Consider the following 16060-nt stretch of genomic DNA (forward strand, 5'->3'; position numbering starts at 1 on the left):
GGATAACACTGTTCTCCCATCAAGGAATGATACTATTGCAGCCAGACATGGCAAATGTCTTCTATAAATAAAGAGATCAATAGGTAACTCAGATGCCAAAACCAATGACAGAGCTGCTAAAGCACTGATGTGGTAATTGAAATCTGCTGATGCAGCTGCTGTGCAACATAATTCAGGAAACTGCAGCAATAAAACTTCCCTGTCCTGTCACTCCCGGCAATTAGTCCCACAGCACTCTGGTCATTTTAACCAATAGCACTCTCTATAATTACTCCGATGCAGACACCAAGCGGCAGCATATTTTACGTTCTCTGGGGTTTCATTAAAGTGAAAGGAATCTAAAGAGCCCTGTCAAAGTACCGGCTGCCCATATATGGAAACGGGAAACCCATCCAATCAGGAAACCGTTAATTGCAAGCACTCTATTCATCTCACTTCTAATAAGACCATGGGTATTTTCTTTCACTTGCAGGTGACTAGGCTATACCTTGCAAAGAGAAGAGAAACACATTTTCAGGAAGTATAAAGAAATTACGCACACAAATATATTACTTTGAGTACATACGGTTGTATTTTGAACATTTCATTCAAGTGTCCTAAAAAATCTCCCAACAGTCGGCTTCTAGCCTTTCCACTGATCACTCTGCCATACCCATCTGCTCGGCTGCTATTCCCCAACTCGCTCCCAGTTCTTCCTTAACAGTTCATCCCTTTTGACCACTCCACCTTCATCCCCTCACTCACGCTGTTCCCCTGGAGTTGGAACTCCATCCCTCCCCACATCAAAGCCCTGCTAAAATCCCACTTTCTCCAACAAGCTTTCTTCAATTGTCCCAGCACTCTAAGTACTTAGCCATCTCCAGCACTTATAAATTTATTTATATCCATCCAAAGAATTCTTGGAGGTTATTCAATTATTTATTTCAACTACTCTCTTTGTAAAACATTTTTATGTCTGACTCTGTTAAAATGAAAGCTTTCTGTGGGCAAGGGAACCTGTTGCTTCTTAGTGTTGTACTTCCCAAATGCTTACTACAGGGCATTAAATAAATCCGATACATACTACTGCTCCACCTGCTACCCCCAGCTTCAATTTCTACTGAGTGTGTGAAGGGAAAGACAATCACCTCCCAGGAAAGCTTATGGCTGCATGCAGAAGTTCATAAAAAACAAAATAAAACAACACAGCAGGGTGAAGGCTTAAAGATCTTCTGGGTACTGAAACATATTTAAACCTCTCAGTTGATTCTTATGATTCAGATAACTGCACTACTAGGAAACATCAACCAGTTTGGGGGTATAATTTAATCCGGCTGTTTAGGACATACTGGCTTGGCAAAATCTGAGATCACTCAATGAAAATCTTTATGCAAAGATCTAGTCCCGGCTCCACCACTTGTCTGATGTGTGACCTTGTACAAATCACTTAACTTCTCCGTGCTTGAGTTACCTCATCTGTTAAATGGGAATTAAGATTGAGAACCCCCTGTGGGACAAGGACTGTATCCAACCTGTTTGGCTTCTACCTACCCCTGCACTTAGAATACTGTTTGACACAGAGTAGTAAATGCTTAACAAATACCATCACTATTAAAGATCGCTAGTTATCTATCAATGTTGTCTACAAGCAAGGTCAGAATACTCAGAAGCCTTAAGGCCTCTGCCTGGTCATCCTTGGGTAAAGCTGCATCTTTGGCTGCATCTCTCCAGAGGATTGTTTGTGGGGATTGGTCTTCTGTGTCCCTAACCCCTCCTAAAGGAGGTAGCATAAAGAATGTCACTTATTCCAAAAGGGTTCCCCTGGAGGTTCTCCCAGTGGCATGACATCTTTTCAGTGAGTTGAAAAGAAATGGGCCAAACCGACCTATGATGGCCAAAAGTTCCTGTTTTACTCTAGTCTTGAGAAACTGGAGTTTAAAGCAACTCTGCTCTTTTGCACAGTTGCTGCTAAGACCTAGAGACAGTGTGGTCTAGTGCCCCGGGTCACGCCGCAGGCAAAAAGTAGAAGGCAAGCAAGAAGAAGCACGTGGCCTAGTTCATTCATTTAATCATATTTATTGAGTGCTTACTGTGGGCAGAGCCCTGTAATAAGCACTTGGGAGAGTACAAAACATACAGCCTAGTGGAAAGAGTGTGGGCCTGGGAGTCAGAAGCCTGGGGTTCTAATTATGGCTCTGCCACTTGACTGCTGTGTGACCCTGGGCAAGTCATTTACCTTCTCTGGGCCTTAGCTCCCTCACCTGCAAAATGGGGATTCAATGCCTGTTCTCCCTCCTACTTAGACTGTGAGCCCCATCTGGGAAATGATGATCTCGTATCTCCCCCCAGTGTTAAGTACAGTGCTTGGCACATAATAAGCACTTAAACACCCCCCCCCCAAAAACATGATTTACTTATTTTTATTTTTCAGTGGTGGAGCTGGGGTTAGAACCCAGGTCCTATGACTCCCAGGCCTGTGATTATCTAACAGTGAAATGTCAAAATGATGCAAGGAACAGCATCTAGTTAGTGACTTCATGTGGGACTGGTTCTTTGGCTTTCGAGATGGACAGGGCACCTCTTCAGTAAGTTGGCCATGCCCTCGACAGGAATACTTGGGAAGAAGCAGCATATGGTTAGGAAACAGAGGCAGGAGATATGGCGTTTCAGGAGTGAAAAAGTGGAATCGTTACAACACTAGACTGAAAGAAAGGAGGAAAAACAAAAAACAAAAAAAAGGCTAACCTAGAAAGTACAAGTTGAGGACTTGAGAAAATTCTACAATGTGTAGAATGGGTACTACCTGCGTAAGGAAAGGGGAACATTCAGTGAAGATGATTACCGTCTGAATCTAATACGACAGTTAAATCCATTTAACCCTCAAGTAGAGGGCTGAGCTTTGTTGTAGGATACTCTACCGAGTACTACTCTGTTGTATTGAACCCTCCCAAGCGCGTTGCATAGTGCTCTGCACACAGTAAGCACTCAATAAATACCACTGATTAATTGGAACGAAAGTCCAATGAATTACGCTTTAGAGCATCTGTGGCTGCAACTCAGCTCAGGAAAGAAACTTTGAGTCCTTACCTGCTAAGCCCTTAGGTACTCACCCCACCCCCAAGGCACTTTTGTATCAACCTTATACTCTCTTACTTCCTCTATTTGTAATTTATTTCCGTGTCTGTCTCCTCTGCCAGACCATCAGCTCCTGGGTGGCAGGAATCATGTCTACTTGCTATATTATACTCCCCAAGCATTTAGTACAATGTTCTGCTCGCAGGTGACAGTAGTCACAGTTTATTAAGAGCACTGTGTACGTAGAGGACTGTACTGAGCACTGGAAAACAAAACACAGATAAGAACTGGATAAGTTTCCTGTCTGTGAAGCATCATACTAAGTGCTTAGGAGAGTACCGTATAAAAGAGTAGAGGCAGACAATTCCTGCCACAAGGAGCAGACAGACTAGAAGGGGGAAAAGGACATGAAAATACCTAAAAGTTGGCTATGACATAAGGGCTGTGGGACTGGGGGAGGGTGAATATCAAAATGCTCATGGGGAACAGGCCCAAGTGCTTAAGCGATGCAGAAGACAGGGTTTAGACAAGGGAGTGAGGGTTTAATAGGTGAAGGCCTCTTGGAGATGTGACTTTTAATAGGGTGGGCAGAGTGATGGGCAGATGGGCTCTTTTGGGGATGAAGGTGGAAGGAGTTCCACATAACAGGGAGGAGATAGATTGAAAAACAGTGAGTAGGCTGGTTTTAGAAGAGCAAAGAGTGTGGGCTGGGCTGTAGAAGGAAATCAGGGAAGTAAGGTGGGAGGAGAAAGAGCTAATTGAGTGCCTTAAAGCCCATGGTGAGAAGTTTCTGTTTGACACGGAGATGGACGAGGAAGGATTCGAGGTTTTTAAGGAGAGGGGAGACGTGGACTGAACATTTTCTTAGAAAAATGATCCGTGTAGCAGGTGGAGCGAAGACTGGAGAGGGAGACACAGGAGGCTGGGAAGTCAGCGAGGAAGCTGATGCAGTAGCCAAGATGGGATAGGATTAGCACTGCTTAGATCAGCATGGTGGCAGTTTGGGGGGAGAGGAAAGGCCACAATCTAGAGATTCTGCCCCATGGGAGGGAGGGGGGCGGTTTACAATCCCAAAAGACCACTGATTGGGCAATGACATCTAGTGAGAGCAAATGATTGGTTTCTGTCTTCATTTTTAAGGACTTGGAGTTAGCAGAAACCTTGGAACCAAGCTTATGAATAATAATAATAATGTTGGTATTTGTTAAGCGCTTACTATGTGCAGAGCACTGTTCTAAGTGCTGGGATAGATACAGGGTAATCAGGTTGTCCCATGTGAGGCTCACAGTTAATCCCCATTTTACAGATGAGGTGAGGCACAGAGAAGTGAAGTGACTTGCCCACAGTCACACAGCTGACAAGTGGCAGAGCCGGCATTCGAACCCAAGACCTCTGACTCCCAAGCCCGGGCTCTTTCCACTGAGCCATGCTGCTTCTCTAAATGTCCCACTAATAATAATAATAATAGTTATGGTATTAAGCGCTTACTATGTGCCAAACACTGCTCTAAACACTAGGGTAGATAGAAGGTAGTCAGGTTGTCCAACATGGGGCTCACAATCTTAATCCCCCTTTAATAGATGAGGTAACTGAGGCCCAGAGACGTGAAGTGGCTTGCCCAAGGTCACGCAGCAGTCAATGGCGGCTACCGTTAGTAGACCTCGGCAGTGGAGAGGAGGTTGGGGAATTTGGGAGTAAGAATAGCACCTTTATCTTTATAAGGTACACTTCCACCTTGGTGGAAATAAGATCATTTTACTTCCTTGACTTCTCAGCTCGTCCTCCAGACAACTTTACTAAACCTCCCTTATGTCCTAGGAAAAACTAGACTTTACACAGAGGGTTCAAATACTGGCTTTGTCACTTTTTTGCTGGGTGACCTTGGGGCAAGTCACTTCACTTCTCTGTGCCTCAGGTCCCTCATCTATAAAATGGGAGTAAAAGTGTGAGCCCCATGTGGGACTGTGTCCATCCTGATTATTTTGAATCTACTCCAGCGCTTAGTACAGAGGGTGGCACATAGTAAGCGCTTAACAAATACCATAAAAAAAATCAACGATATTTGGAGTTTTAACAGATGGGGGGTCGCGAGCCAGGAGGAGGAGGCAGTGCAAGCAACAGTTAGGGGTGCCACAACTTTGCTCATCCATAGCAATGGGCCCATCCCTCACTATGGGTTTTAGAAGAGTTTTAGAAGACACCACGGCTGTCAAAGCGTAGGGGTAATGGAAAGACAGAATTGATAACCCACTCGGTTTCAAATATATCCCAAGTATTCTAATTGAGACCAAAAGTCAGCGGAGAGGAAAGGTTACTGCAATAAATCTCATAAGTCTCCAAATCGCTGAACCAGCACTACGCAAATTTCAATCCTACTGAGATCACCCTGTTTTCCCCATTTATTACTCATCTAGGTAGTATGGCTAAATTTGCTTCATTATATTTCCAATGGGACAACTTTCAAAGCAGTAGGAGTTAAAATGTTAATCACTGGAATTACCAATTTAAAAAAAAATCACTACAGACATTATCCTTGAAATTTTTCCCAAACTACACGTAATGAAACTTTATGAAGAAAAGAATTCTGCTGTGGTTATTTTTATTCTTTAGGAGGAAGTTTTAACCCTCTAATAGAACGACCAGTACAATCAAGCCAATGTTTTAAATGCAATCTCAATCACTCTTTATCTTTTTTAAAAAAAATTTTTAATGGCAATTTTAAAGCAGTTATTATGTGCCCGGCACAGTATTAAGTCCTGGAGTAGATACCTGGTTTGACACAGTCTCTGTCCCACATAAGGCTCACAGTCTTAATCTACATTTAACAGAGGAAGTGACTTAGGCACAGAGAATGATGATGATGATGATGATGATGATGGTATCTGTTAAGCGCTTACTGTGTGCCAAGCACTGCTTTAAACTCTGGGGTAGATTCAAGGTAATCAGGTTGTCCCACATGGGGGTCACAGTCTTAATCCCCATTTTACAGATGAGGTAACTGAGGCCCAGAGAAGTTAAGTGATTTGCCCAATGTCAAACAGCAGACAAGTGGTGGAGCCAAAAGCAGAATCCAGGTGCTCTGACTCCCAGGCCTGTGCTCTTCCCATGAGGCTACACTGCTTCGGTAAACTGCAAATGCACCGTTAAACTGCAAATGCACCATGCCCAGAGAACACGTCTTATCCTTCTGCTCTATTATTTCCCCAACAAATTATGAACAGTAACATTTTAATGCAGGACTAAGATTTCCCAAATACCCAGAGGGGACACTTACAACACAAGTGGTTCTTGAAAACTGGGCTAAATCTAAACACTGCAAGTCAGAAACAAGTTGCTCACAAGAACAGTGACAGAAATGGGGCGTTGGTTCCTGATCCAAAGTCAGATGCCGTATTTTTAATCAATCAATCAATGGTATTTGTTGAGCACTCAGTGTATGCAGAGCACTGTACTAAGCACTTGGGAGAGTACAACATTAACAGAGTCAGTAGATACGTTCCCTGGCCACAACGAGCTAACCAAAATTACTGAGAACTGTGTAGTCTGTTGAATGTAAAGGAGCAATGGAGTGCTATGGATGCATTATAACAATAATTATAATAATAATGGTATTTGTTAAGCGCTTACTATGTGCAGAGCACTGTTCTAAGTGGTGGGGTAGATACAGGAGAATCAGATTGTCCCACGTGGGGCTCAGATTTTTTAATCCCCATTTTTGCAGATGAGGTAACTGAGGGCCAGAGAATAATAATAATAATAATAATAATAATAATAATAATAATAATAATGTTGGTATTTGTTAAGCGCTTACTATGTGCCGAGCACTGTTCTAAGCGCTGGGGTAGACATAGGGGAATCAGGTTGTCCCACGTGGGGCTCACAGTCTTAATCCCCATTTTATAGATGAGGGAACTGAGGCACAGAGAAATTAAGTGAGATGAGAAGTCAAGTGACTTGCCCAAGGTCACACAGCAGACAAGTGGCGGAGCGGGATTCGAACCCAGGACCTCCGACTCCCAAGCCCGAGCTATTTCCACTAAGCCACGTTGCTTGTCCCAATTATGGTATTTGATAGTGCTTACTTTGTGCCGGGCATTGTACTAAGCGCTGGGGTAGATACGAGTAAATTGGGTTGGACACAGTCCCTGTCCCACATGGGGTTCAGAGTCTTAATCTGCATTTTACGGATGAGGTAACTGAGGCACAGAGAAGTGCAGTGACTTGTGCAAGGCCTCACGGCAGACAAGTGGCATCAGAGGTTCCACAACAGGAGAGCTGACTGGAAATAACAGGGATCTGTCAACCCACCTAGTAACTCCAGCTGGCAAACACAGAGCCTCTCCAATCTCTACCCGGTTGCTTCTCCAGTTCCACCCCACCACCCCCTCTCAATTTTCCCCTCTGCTTCTCTCCCTCCAACATGGCTTTTCAAATTGTTTTTCCATTCCACTGTGGATCCCGTCACCTCCCATCACCCACCTCACCCCCAGAACTATCGCCCCAACCGAAGCTAGCATTGTGAAGTCAAAGCCGACGCATTGAAAATCTGAAGGCCTACGGACATTTAGGAGGGTTGGGATGATGTCTGTCTTCACTTGTTTGATCTAAATCAATGGCTTCCTACATTTACTTGAAAAGGAGCTATGAAGGTCACCTCGTTTTCCTAAAATGCAGGGATTGCATTCTTGTCGAATCCCTTTATGAAGAACTCAGTGTCCAACTTTTTTCCAGTAATAATAATAATGATGATAATAATTGTGGTATTTGTTAAGTGCTTACTAGGTGCCAGGCACTGTACTAAGCACTGGGGTGGATCCAAGCAAATTGGGTTAAAGTTCCTGTTCCGCATGGGGCTCACAGTCTTATTCTCTATTTTACAGATGAGGAAACTGAGGCACAGAAAAGTTAAGTGGCTTGCCCGAGGCCACACAGCAGACAAGTGGCGGAGCCGGGATTAGAACCCATGACCTTAGGACTTCAAGGCCCGTGTTCTATCCACTAAGCCACACTGCTTCCCTACAGTGTACTGGATCCAATCAGGTTTACATTATTGAATGAATGTCTCCGACTTCCTCTTAGTGTTCTTGTCAAATACCAACTGACAAAATATGTGTTCTGGCTTGCATCTGTACCCTTTAAGCACCTGATAGTTCTCTCACCATCAGTCCTCCAGGACTTAAGAACATAGCTGTAGATTTATTTATTTGTCTTAATGTTTATCTCCCCATTTAGATTGAGCTCCCTGGGGCATGGACTGTTTCTACTAACTCTACTGCACTGTACTATGCCTAGGGCTTAGTACAGTGTTCTGCATGTGCTCACTAAATACCACTGACTGGTCCAAATGGGTCCTAAAATATGCAAAAATAAGACAACGAAATGTAGTCTACTACCATCCTTACACTTAGAAAAACATATAGTCACTAACTGTCCAAAGCCACAGTTGACTGACCAAGGAGTAAGCCAACTGAAAGAGTGAAATATGCAAAGGTACAGTGAAATGAACCAACTATCTTCTTGCTCACAATTAGTGTACCTTTTCTCAAGAATGAAAATGCAAACTAATTCTTTATAAAGGAATAATGGCAGGCCGATTCTTCAGTTTACTTGGGCTGAGTCAAATGGTTACACTGGAATGCCCTAAAAATTTCAGAAGGGAACATAAAACAATTAGCGGCATCAAATTTATTCTTATTCTTTCCTTCCAATCAATTACTAGGACCTTGCACAGTTCAGATGACTGGGAGTTGGAGGACAGTGGAGGTTTCACCTAGGAAATCTTTTAAAATAAGCATTCTTAATCCCACTCTGTCCTATCAGCACCTCCTTCACATGGAAGTTAGAATATTCATTCATTCAATCGCATTGATTGAGTGCTCACTGTGGGCAAAGCACTATTCTATGGGTTTGGTAGAGTACAATATAACAAACAGACACGTTCCCTGCCCACAAGGAGCATAGCCTCGAGGGAGAGACAGACAGTAATATAACTAAATAAATTACAGATATATACATAAGTGCTGTGGGGCTGGGAGGGGGAATGATAAAGGGAGCAAGACGGGGTGACGGGAAGGGAGTGGAAGAAGAGGAAAAGAGCAAATGCCTCCCAAGTGCTTAGTACAGTCCTTTGCACACAGTTAGCATTCAGTAAATACACTGAATGAAACGTGATCGTGTATGAAGCACTTTGAATGCTCAGTAGAAAAGTGCTACTGTTATGTCTATTTTATTATTCTTTTCAAATCAACAAAATCTAGTAAGTTGCAGTCCATAAATTTACAATATAGGAATGGATCTGTCAAAAAGTTTCTCTCACAGTATGACCTAGTAGAAAGAGGGACAGGTCTGGAAGTCAGAGTACCTGGGTTCAAACCTAGGCCCTGTTGCATTACCTTAGGCAAGTCACTTCACTGTACCTCAGTCTTCTCAGCTGTAAATCTGGTTTTAACACCTGTTTTTTCTCCAAGTTGGACTGTGAGTCCCAAGTGGGACAGGGACTGTGCCCATTCTGATTAACATGTATCTAACCCAGGACAGTGTTTGGCACATAGTTAAGTGTTTAACAAACACAATATCATAAATAGGTTAGGGATATAATATGCAATTTACAACCCTTGATAAAAATATTTTTAAATTATGGTACTATGTGCTTTCTAACTTTTCCCTCTACAGCTATAATTTTCTCTTTAATAACTCATTATTGATTGCCTATGTATTTGTCAAAGTATAATATAGAGTAAAACCATCGGAAATCACATTATGAATTGCTTGGAAAAAAATTATATTTGTTGGTAAAGATTTCACAATCGGAAAAGCATTCAAGTCGTTCAAGTACTCTCTATAAAGCCAGCAGGAAAGACCAGGGGACAGAGACAACGAGGTCTAATCATGTGAACTGAACGAGCACAGGCATTTAAACAAAGAACATCTCAAATATCACAGAGAGAGGAACAGAAGGCTCCTCCCTCTCATTTCCCAATAACTAAAATATTTTGGGCCTGAAGAAAAACAGTTTCCTTCCCTACCCCATCAATCCCATTCACATGTCCTTCCACCAAGATCACTTAAAATCACAGACTTTTTTCTGCAAGTGAAGTTGAAATTTCAAGTGTTGAAATTCTCTATCTGTAGCCAGGCATAGTTGCCCTGAGCCATCACAACAGTGACCTTTTGGAAGCCAAGAGCCATGCCAGGGCCTAGAATTGATGACGAGTATGGCTCATGGCAAAGGTCTTGTGCGGATGGTTGAGCGTGAGCGTGTACACACCAACACACACACCTGCTACTCAGACATGGCTTATTTGACCCAGCTGGTTCTGTAAAATGCAACTCTAGCACGTTCTTTCTGAAGCAAGTCCAAAGACATCAAAATCCTAATGAAGTTGGGGTTTAAAATAACGTTTTAATTCAAAGAAGCTGAGTGTGTTATTATGGCTTGGTTACATTCAAAAGTGATTCAGTGGTTGTGAGAACTCTTAATTCTCTAGATCCCATTTAGATAGTTTTGGCAGAATTGGGGTGCAAAAATCTTGTACTTGGGAAGATAGTACTTGGAACACTTTAGTACAGTGCTCCGCTCATAATAAGCGCTCAGTAAATACAGTTGATTGATTGACTGGAAATGATGTATATCTTATCCCCATTTTACAGATGAGGAAATGGAGGCATAGAAAGTTAATAGACTTGATCAAGGTCACATAGCAGGCAGGTGATGGAACCAGGATTAGAACTGTGAATGAAGCAGCGTGGTCTAGTGGATTGAGCATGGGCCTGAGAGTCAGAAGGACCTGAGTTCTAATCCTGATTCTGCCACAGGTCAGCTGTGTAACCTTGGACAAGTCATTTCACTTCTCTGTAAAAATGAGGATTAAGAATCTGACCAAAGTGTTCCTTTGTTTCCATAGTTGTGTTCTGCATCTATATATTTCCATCCGTGTGCATATATCTTGGTATGCTTGTATGTACCTAGGCATTTAGTGTAGCTTCCCTCATTAAAGTTCAGTACCTGGAACATAGTAAGCTCTTAGCAAATACTATAATAATAATTATTATTGTTGAAGCTGTAAGACTGTAAGCTCGTGGTGGGCAGGAATGTGCCAGCCAATTTTTCAGAATTGTACTCTCCCAACTGCTTAATACAGTGTCCTGCACATAGTCAGCACTCGATAAATATCATTGATGATGATGAGTTTTTTTTTTAAAATTGAACCCATGTTTTTCTATGGCACCCATAATTTATAAGATTTCCATGAAATAATAAAGACTTCGGATGCTTTAAGCACCCAATCCATTGTGTATTGTCATTGTAAGAGCTCGCCACCGTCTCCTCTGCAAATCAACTTGTGCAGGCAACCAGAAACAATTAGGTCAGTCAATCAATCAATGGTATTTATTGAGTGCTTAATGTGTGCGGAGCACTGTACTAAACTCTTGGGAGAGGACAATAGAACAGAATCAGCAGGCACGTCCCCTGCCCACAATGCGTTTATTACTTAGAGGGGGAGACAAACATTAATATGAATAAAGTTGCGTAGACAATGCAGAAGGAAGGGAGAATAGGGCAGTGAGAAGAAAGACTAGTCGGGTAGACCTTCCTGGAGTAGATATTTGAATAGGGCTTTGAAGATGAGGAGAGTGGTGGCCTGTTCAATATGAAGAGGGGGAGGGAGCTCCAAGGAGGAATAAGGAGGACAAGAGCAAGGGGATGACGGCAAGAAAGATGGGTTCGAGGCTCAGTAAGTAGTTCTACTTTGGAGCAGCAAAATGTACTTCCTGGACTGTAGTGGGAAAAAAGAGCAAAATGAGGTAGGAGAGATGATGGAGTGCCTTAAAGCTGATGGTGATGAGTTTCTGTTGATGTGGGGATAATAATAATAATGATAACAGTATTTGTAAAGGGTTTAATATGTGCCAGACACTATACTAAGTGCTGGGGTGGATATAAGCAGTTGGGGTTGGACACAGTCCCTGTCCCATGTGGGGCTCACAGTTTCACTCCCTTTTATGGATGAGGTAACTGAAGCAGAAGAGACGAGTCAAGGATAAGAGCCAGGTTGTCAGCCTGTGAGATGGGTAGGATGGCTGATGTGATGGCAAAATAGGCGGGTGGGGAGGAGAGGGTTTGGGTGGGAAGTTGAAAAGCTCTGTTTTGGACATGTTGTGTTGGAGGTATTGGTGGGACATTCAGGTAGAGAAGCAGGGAAGCCGGGTAGCCTAGTGGAAAAGGGCCTGCGAGTCAGGGAACCTTGGCTCTCATCCCGGCTCTGCCATGTGCCTGATGTGTGACCTTGGGCGATTCACTTAACTTCTGATCTATAGTCTCCTCATCTGTAAAATCAGGATTAAATATCAGTTCTGCCTCCCCTCTGTTAGACTCAGAGGGGACAGAGACTGTGTCCAAACTGATAATTTTGTATCTACTCCAGTTTTTAGTACAATGTCTGGCCCATAGAAAGCCCTTAACTATCATAAATATGAAGGTGAGGGGAGATTATTCCCTTTAAGCAAAATGGATCACATGGGGCAATCACAGAGCAACAAGGCACAGTGGTTAGAGCAAGGGCCTGGGAGTCAGAAGTTCAAAGGTTCTAATCCTGACTCCCCCACTTGTCTCCTGTGTTACCCTGGGCAAGTCACTCCATTTCTCTGTGCTTCAGTGTCCTCATCTGTAAAACAGGGATTGAGACTGTGAGCCCCGCACTGGACAGAGACTGTCCAACCCGATTTGCCCCAGCATTTAAAACAGTGCCTGGCACAAAGCAAGTGCTTAACAAATACTATTATTATTATTTATCTCATGGAAACATATCATTTTACACAATGAGCATCTCAAGAACAAATTTATCTATAGGAGGAGCTGCATTTTTCTTTCTAAACATGTGATGTGTTAAAATCCAACTGGATAAATGAATCTGCACCCTATCTCCTGCGTCTTTTGCTTACCTTTCCCTCACTTCGAAAAGTATCGCCAGAGGTTCCTTCCTTCCTTCCTTCATTCAAGGTTATGAAGAGCAGTGGTAATGGGAGGCATAACGGGAGGATTGGACATGAATGTCCATGAGATAGAACACCAGGCTAAAAGATCATTTGAAAGCCAGTCGGCAAATCATTTGCAAAAGCATCAATTAAGATTTAAAATTTAATTTTTCATTTAAGATTTTAAAGAAAACCCTGAATTGATCTTTTGTTTTGCAGACAGCCCATTTTCAAAGTGGGAGAAAGCAAAAGAGAAGTTGCTGGATAGAGTGAGGACAAGAAAATAAACTGAAAGCATCCCACAGATCCAATCTGATGACTAGAGAGCCCTAGAACGGTCAATAATCCTACTTCTGGGCAGTGAGACAGAAAGAAAACTTTGAGTGTCTATGACACAGCAAATATTAAAACACATTGAAGGAAGTTTGGAAATAAGGCAGAGGCAAGACTGAAAACCAGATAAGTGGAAAGCTGCAATACAGATACAAAATCAATGCACAGCTCTACTACATCCAGTTCCTTCCATCCTCCTGCAATTGAATGCTTTGCTAGAGACAGAAGAGCCAATATGCTGCCCAAGGAATGAAGAAAGCATTGAAATCTCTATAGTATTTACAAAAACTAATGTAATCTGGTGCCCTCTGACATAAAACAATTCCTCTGCAGTTACACAGCTACTGAAGTTTCATTTCCACTCCCAAAGTCTTGGCCTAGATCCTGCTGTTTTACCTGAACTCTGCCATGTTGCTCTCGGTTTGACAATGTAGTTAGAAATTTTCTTTATTTCTACTAACTTCCTTAGAAAAACTATGCACGACCTAGAATTAATTCCTGTAATTAAGCTTTACACACATTCAAATTTTTATCTCTCCGTGCTGTAAATGAACAGATATACCTACACACCTACATCCAAGCCAGAGATAAAGCTATTATGTTTGACAACTTACCCCATGTTACAGCCACTCTACAACACATACAACTTGAGGATGCAGTTTGTCTTTGACAATTTCACAATTCGACGTATCCTGGGCAAGAAGCCCAAACAGATGTAGAAGTTTTAGTCTCTCCCCCATTTGGTAAGATGTTGGGGTGAAGGAGGCTTGTTTCAATTTACACAAAGCAGATGAGTTTATAAAAGTGATTGAAGCTTCCCAAATATGATTCCCCAATCAACATCTCCAGCTCAGACCTCTCTCTTTCCTTGCCATCTCACATGTCCTTCTGCCTTCAGGACATCTCTCCTTGGATGTTCTGCCAACACCTCAAATTAAACATGTCCAAAACTAAACTCCTTATCTTTCCGTCCAAACTCTGTCCTCCCCATGTCTTTGCCATCACTGCAGACACCACCACTACAGTCCCTATCTCACAAGCCTGAAACCTTGGCATTGTCCTCAACTCATCTCATTCCACCCACATATTCAAGCTGTCCCCAAATCCCATCAGATTTATTTACCTTCATGACATCCCTAAAATCCGCCCTTTCCTCTCCATCCAAACTGCTGCTATGCTGATCCAAGTACTTATCCTACCCGGCCTTGATTACCACACTTGCCTCCTCCTCGACCTCCAGGCCTCCTGTTTCTCCCCACTCCAGTCTGTACTTCCCTCTGTTGCTCGGATCATTTATTAAGAAAAATGTTCAGTCCATGATCTCCCTACTCTGCAAGAACCTCCAGTGGTTGCCCATCCATCTCTACGTCAAACAGAAACTCTTTGATATTGACTTTAAAGCACTCGATCAGGTCACCCCATCCTACCTTAGCTCACTCATTGTCCAGCCCGCACACTCTGTTCCCCTAGGGCCAGGTTACTCACCATGTCCCAATCTCATCCGTCTTGCCGCCGACCCCTTTCCCAAGTCCTCCCCCTAGCCTGAACTCCCTCCCACTCCACTACTCTCTCCACCTTTAAAGCATTACTAAGGTCACATCTTCTCCAAGAGGCCTTCTCCAATCAAGCCCTCTTTTCCCTGGTTCGAATTCCCTTCTGTCTTATCTATGCACTTGGATCTGTGACCTTAGGACGTTTGTTATTTGCCCCACCCGCCAACCCCACAGCACTCATGTACATATCTTTAAATTATATGCTGTAAATTGCTTACTTATTCATATTAATGTCTGTCTCCCCCTCTAGACTTTAAGCTCATTTGGGTGGGGAATGTTTCTGCTAGTCCTGCTGTATTGTACTCTCCCAAGCACTTGATACAGTGTTCTGCGCACTCGATGAATACTCCTGACTGATTGACAATGACCCTAGAGAAGTTCCAAAGATATGAAGAGGTGTTCAGATGGAGTTGGCCTGCTTCAGGGTTCTTTATGAATACAAAAGTCCTACTCAGACTGTGAGCCCATGCGGGGACGGGGACTGTGCTCGACTTCATTAACCTTTACCTCCCCAGAGCTCAGAACAGTGTTTGACAGATAGTAAGCATTTAACAAATATCTTTTTTTAAAAAAAGGAGGCTGTTGTCAACAGCCAGATTCATACAGCCCCCTATTCTGCTACAGTTGGGAAGCTACACTTTGAATTTTTTTAACAAACACTAAATAATAGTGATGCTTAACATTATGTATATAGCACACAAAGACATTGCATATTTTTTTCCAGAGCTTTTGGAACTCGTCCGGATTTATAACATTTACGTCTCTGGGAAAACAGCCGCTCAATGATACATCAATTTTTTCACAGAGCCCATTATGGGCTACATCTTCAACTCCAGCTGAGCAAAACATCTGGTAATTGCAACCCCGCTTCCCTGCGTGCCCTCAGCCTCACACCCCAAATCACGGCTGAGGAACTCTTTGCCTGCTCCTGGCGTGTTTTGTGTGTGCTGGGCCAGGTATAAAAGCTCTCTGGACCCACTTCAGCTCCAGCTGAGGGAAACATGGATTCTGAATCACGAGGAGCCTGAAATTCTGCTTCTCCAGCCACAGGTCCCTAACTGACTTTGCTTTTCATTTTGTCTATCTGACCTTGTCTTTGATGCTGTTTTAATGTCTTCTTGTTTCACTCCTCCCGCGATGCTCTG

The 16060-nt window shown here is 43.0% G+C and overlaps 1 protein-coding gene across 13 annotated transcripts in view; it reads right to left on the bottom strand.

Annotated features, from left to right (window-relative positions):
- Nucleotides 1-16060, bottom strand: part of USP22 (ubiquitin specific peptidase 22) — a 252394-nt gene that overhangs the window by 41309 nt on the left and 195025 nt on the right. The window lies entirely within an intron of this gene.

The sequence above is a fragment of the Ornithorhynchus anatinus genome, chromosome 2, assembly GCF_004115215.2.
Source record: "Ornithorhynchus anatinus isolate Pmale09 chromosome 2, mOrnAna1.pri.v4, whole genome shotgun sequence".
Lineage (NCBI taxonomy): Eukaryota > Metazoa > Chordata > Mammalia > Monotremata > Ornithorhynchidae > Ornithorhynchus > Ornithorhynchus anatinus.